Source organism: Rutidosis leptorrhynchoides, chromosome 4 (genome assembly GCF_046630445.1).
Source record: "Rutidosis leptorrhynchoides isolate AG116_Rl617_1_P2 chromosome 4, CSIRO_AGI_Rlap_v1, whole genome shotgun sequence".
Taxonomy (NCBI): domain Eukaryota; kingdom Viridiplantae; phylum Streptophyta; class Magnoliopsida; order Asterales; family Asteraceae; genus Rutidosis; species Rutidosis leptorrhynchoides.
In genome coordinates, this window is record NC_092336.1 from 383,526,795 (window position 1) to 383,532,120 (window position 5,326).

The following is a 5,326-nucleotide window of genomic DNA, read 5'->3' on the forward strand; positions in this document are numbered from 1 at the left end:
TTGAACTTCTGATTCTTTTATCATGCCATTTCTTCGTTTTTTCCTTATAGATTAACGAATTTTCATATGCATCATGTCTTAATTCTTCTAATTCATTTAGTTGACTTAATCATAGATGTTCGGCTTCATGTAAATCAAGATTACATGTCTTCAAAGCCCAGAATGCTTTGTACTCAATTTCTACCGGAAGGTGACATGCTTTTCCGTAAATGATTTTAAAAGGTGTGGTGCCAACTGGAGTTTTGTAGGCTGTTCTAAAAGCCCAGAGTGCATCCTCCAATTTCATAGACCATTCCTTCGGATTTGATCCTACGGTTCTCTCTAGAATACGTTTTGAAGCTCGGTTGGTATTTTCAACTTGTCCACTTGTTTGTGGATGATAAGCGGTTGAGATTTTATGAGTTACTCCATATCTTTTGAGAACTTTCTCAAGTTGATTATTACAAAATGAGTACCCCGATCACTTATTAAAGCTTTCGGTGTTCCGAACCTTGCAAAAAGACATTTTAAGAAGTTGACTACAACTCTTGCATCATTAGTTGGGAGAGCTTGTGCTTCCGCCCATTAGATACATAATCAATGGCAACGAGAATGTATAGATTATTATGAGATTTTGGAAATGGACCCATAAATTCAATACCCCAAACGTCAAATACTTCACATACTTGAATGACATTTTGTGACATTTCATCACGTTGACTTATTTTTTCGGCCCTTTGACATGCATCACAGGATTTACAAAGAAGGTGTGCGTCTTTGAAAATTGTAGGCCAATAGAATCCAGCATCGTAGACTTTCCTTGCTGTAAGTTGAGGCCCATAATGCCCTCCTGTTGGTCCTGTGTGACAATGGTTTAAGATTTGACTAGCTTCATCTCCGAATACGCATCAGCATATTATTCCATCAGGACAACTTTTAAATAAATGTGGATCTTTCCAAAAATAGTGTTTTATGTCACTAAAGAATTTCTTTCGTTTTTGGTACGGCAACCATTTTTCAAGGAATCCACATACTAAGTAGTTTGCGTAGTCTGCAAACCATGGAATTTCATTATAATCGATTTTCAAGAGATATTCATCAGGAAAGTTATCTTTTATAGCCAATTCATTTAGAAGTTCTAATTCGGGATTTTCAAGGCGAGAAAGATGATTAGCGGCGAGATTTTCTGCTCCCTTTTTGTCTCGGATTTCAATATCGAACTCTTGTAAGAGTAAGATCCAATGAATTAATCGTGGTTTGACATCTTGTTTTGAAAATAGGTATCTAAGAGAAGAATGGTCGGTATAGACCACCGTTTTAGCTAGAACGAGATATGAACGAAATTTGTCAAAAGCAAAGACAATAGCAAGGAGTTCTTTTTCGGTAGTTGTGTTATTCGTTTGTGTTTCTTGTAACATCTTACTAGCGTAATAGATAGGTTGAAATCGTTTTTCAATCCTTTGTCCTAAAATGGCTCTCATTGCAAAATCACTTGCATCACACATGAGTTCAAATGGTAGATTCCAATTTGGAGTTATCATGATCGGCGCATTAGTGAGTTTTTCTTTAAGAATATTAAAAGTTTTAATGCATTCATCCGAAAAGATGAATGGAGCATCCTTTTCTAGGAGTTTATTCATCGGAGTGGCAATTTTAGAAAAATCTTTATGAAATGTCGGTAAAAACTGGCATGCCCTAGAAACTCCTAACTCCTCTAACATTGGTGGGATGCGGAAGTTTAGAAATTACATCTACTTTAGCTCTATCTACTTCAATTCATTCATTTAAAATTTTATGACCAAGAACGATGCCTTCTTTAACCATGAAATGACATTTCTCCCAATTAAGTACTAAATTTGATTGCTCGCATCTAATAAGCATTCGTTCAAGATTAACTAGACATGTTTCAAAAGTATCACCGAAGACTGAAAAATCATCCATGAAAACTTCCATGAAATCTTCTATCATGTCGTGAAAAATCGCCATCATGCACCTTTGAAAGGTTGCAGGGGCGTTGCAAAGTCCAAATGGCATGCGTTTGTAAGCAAAAGTATCATAAGGGCACGTGAATGTGGTTTTATCTTGGTCCTCGGGTGCGATTGAAATTTGAAAGTATCCTGAGAAACTGTCAAGAAAACAATAGTAATTGTTTTCGGCTAATATTTCCAACATTTGATCAATGAAAGGTAAAGGAAAGTGATCTTTTCTGGTGACGTCATTTAGTTTTCTATAATAAATATAAACACGCCATCCCATTACAGTCCTAGTGGGAATAAGCTCATCTTTTTCATTTGTGATGACAGTCATGCCACCCTTCTTAGGTACACATTGAACTGGGCTTACCCATGGACTATCAGAGATTGGATAAATTAGACCTGCATCTAGCAGTTTAATTATTTCTTTCTTAACAACATCTTGCATATTTGGATTTAGTCTTCGTTGGCGTTGCACATATGTTTTATGACCTTCTTCCATAAGGATTTTATGTGTGCAATACGAAGGACTTATGCCTTTAATGTCATAAATCTTCCATGCAATAGCTGGTTTATGAGCTTTTAGCATAGAAATGAGTCGAGAATTTTTATTTTCCGTATGAGAAGACGATATTATTACAGGTAATTCAGATTCACCATGTAAATAAGCGCATTCCAAATGGTTTGGAAGTGGCTTTAACTCTAATATCAGTGGTTCTTCTATCGATGATTTGTATCGATATCTGTCTTCCTCTTTTAGCATTTGAAGTTCTTCTTTTGTTGGTTCGTAATCATTAGCCATGAGTGTGGCTAATATTTCAGCTTCATCAATTGGTTCAGTTCCATCTCCTAAAGAACATTCTCCTGTTCCTTGTAATTCTGGAAATTTTCTAACAATTCTGCATGTGAATCTATAGTTTGAATATAATAACATGTATCATCTGCAGATTGTGGTTATTGCATGGCTCTATCAACTGAAAAGGTAACACTCTCGTCCTCTGTACTTAGGATCAGTTTCTTACCGAACACGTCTATTATTGCTTTAGTCGTGTTTAAGAATGGTCTTCCTAATATGAGAGGAACTCGAGAATCTTCTTTCATGTCCAGAATAACAGAGTCTACTGGGAATACTAAAGTACCAACTTTAACTACCATGTTCTCCATTATCCCTCTAGGATATTTTACTGATCGAACGGCTAGTTGTATGCTTATTCTTGTTGGTTTCAATTCTCCGAGGTCTAGTTTAGCGTATAGTGAATACGGCATTAAATTTATACTAGCACCTAAGTCTGCCAATGCTTCTATTGAACTAAGACTACCCAAAAAACATGGAATTGTGAAACTTCCTGGATCTGATAATTTTTCTGGTAGTTTATTTAACAGCACTGCAGAATAATTAGCATTCATTGTAACAGCCGAGAGTTCTTCCATTTTCTTTCTATTTGTGATTAGATCTTTCAGGAATTTAGCATATCTTGACATTCCTGAAATCATATCAATGAAAGGAAGATTGACATTTATTTGTTTAAACATATCCAAAAATTTGGATTGCTCGGCTTCAAGTCTTTCTTTTCTCATTTTACTCGGGTAAGGAAGCGGTGGTTGGTATGGTTTAACATAAGGCTTTGCCTTAACTGTGTTATCTTCATTAACCTTTTCAACTACAGGTTTATTTTCCTTATCTTGCTCAGGCTGTGGTGCTTGTGGAGTAGGAATAGAGTCATCAGAAATTTCAGGTATTTCAGGTGGTTTAAGTGTAATACCACTTCTCGTGGTAATGGCTTTAGCTGTTTCATTCTGGGGGTTAGCATTTGTATTGCTAGGTAGACTCCCCGGTTTTTTTTCACCTATCAACCTTGCTAGGTTGCTCACTTCTTGTTTCAAATTTTGGATTGAAGCTTGTTGATTTCTAAATGCTTGAGCATTTTGTTCATTAGTTTGTTTCTGAGATGTGAAAAACTGCGTTTGAGATTCAACTAGCTTCGACATCATATCTTCTAAATTTGGCTTTTTATCATCGGTTTGTGGTGGTTTAATTGGAAAAATAGGTCTTTGCTGGTTGTAAGTATTATTAGATACTTTTTGATTGCTAGGACCTTGTTGGTTGTTGTATGGAACATTTCAGTTATAATTCTGATTTTGATTGTAGTTCGGTCTTGGCGGTTGATAATTATTTTGATAATTATTTCCAGGCCTTTGGTTCATGTATAAAACATTCTCTCTTTGTTCCATTGTTTGTTCAATACTGAGACAATCTTTTGTCAAATGTGGTCCTCCACACTGCTCACAACTAATTCGTATTGCGTGAATATCCTTAGTCATCTTTTCCATTCGTCTCTCGAAAGCATCTAACTTTGCGGAAATGGAATCAAAGTCATGGCTAGAATCGGATCTAGCCGCTTTAGATGATCTAACGATGTCTTTTTCTTGATGCCACTCATGTGAGTGGGAGGCTGTGTTATCAATAATTTTGTAAGCTTCAGTTGCGGTTTTCTTCATAATGGAACCACCAGCTGCTACGTCGATGTCTTTTCGTGTAGTAATGTCGCATCCTTGGTAGAATATTTGTACTATTTGATAAGTGTCTAAACCATGTTGAGGACATCCTCTCAACAACTTTTCAAATCTTGCCCACGCTTCATATAGAGTTTTATTTGGCTTCTGTGTGAACGTAACAATTTCTCCTTGAAGTCTCACGGCTTTAGATGCCGGAAAGAATCTTTTAAGAAATTTCTCAACTAAAACATCCCATTTATCAATCGCCCCTTCAGGTAACGATTCTAACCAATCTTTAGCTTCTCCCTTTAAAGTCCAGGGATATAACATGAGATAGATCTGTTCATCCTCAACTTCTCTGATTTTAAATAGAGTACATATCCTATTAAAAGTAGGAAGATGTTCGTTTGGATCTTCTTTTGGCGTACCACTAAATTGGCATTGATTAGTTACCATGTGTAGGATTTGTCCTTTGATTTCATAATCTGGCGCATTAATTTTCGGTTGAGTAATGGCATGACCTTGGCCAGTGTGTGTAGCTCTCATTCGGTCTTCCATACTTAGAGGTTCCTGATTTTCCATGATTGAGTTTGTTGAATCTGAATCTCTAGAGGATTCTGATTTAATGATTTCTTCCTCGACAATCTCTGGATGAGTAATTTGTGGTTCATGAGGAATGACTAGTGATTCAGGAGGAATGACTAGTGGTTCAGGATCTCTGAATTGTCCTTGAATATCCCCCGGGTTCTCAATTGTGAGATCGGGTTCAAAAAATGAATTATCAGAAATTTGAATTGGAGTACTTGGTCGACTAGATGACGATTCTAAAGAAAAATCAATGGCGACAATATTGGCTAGATGTCTTGATCGAGTTACAG

General features: G+C 36.4%; 1 non-coding gene across 1 annotated transcript; it reads left to right on the plus strand.

The window, feature by feature from the left end:
- Nucleotides 1–4,539: 4,539 nt before the first annotated feature.
- On the plus strand, nucleotides 4,540–4,646 carry LOC139845745 (small nucleolar RNA R71). The gene has a single exon (XR_011758504.1). It is a non-coding gene; the product is annotated as a small nucleolar RNA R71 (small nucleolar RNA).
- Nucleotides 4,647–5,326: the final 680 nt, after the last annotated feature.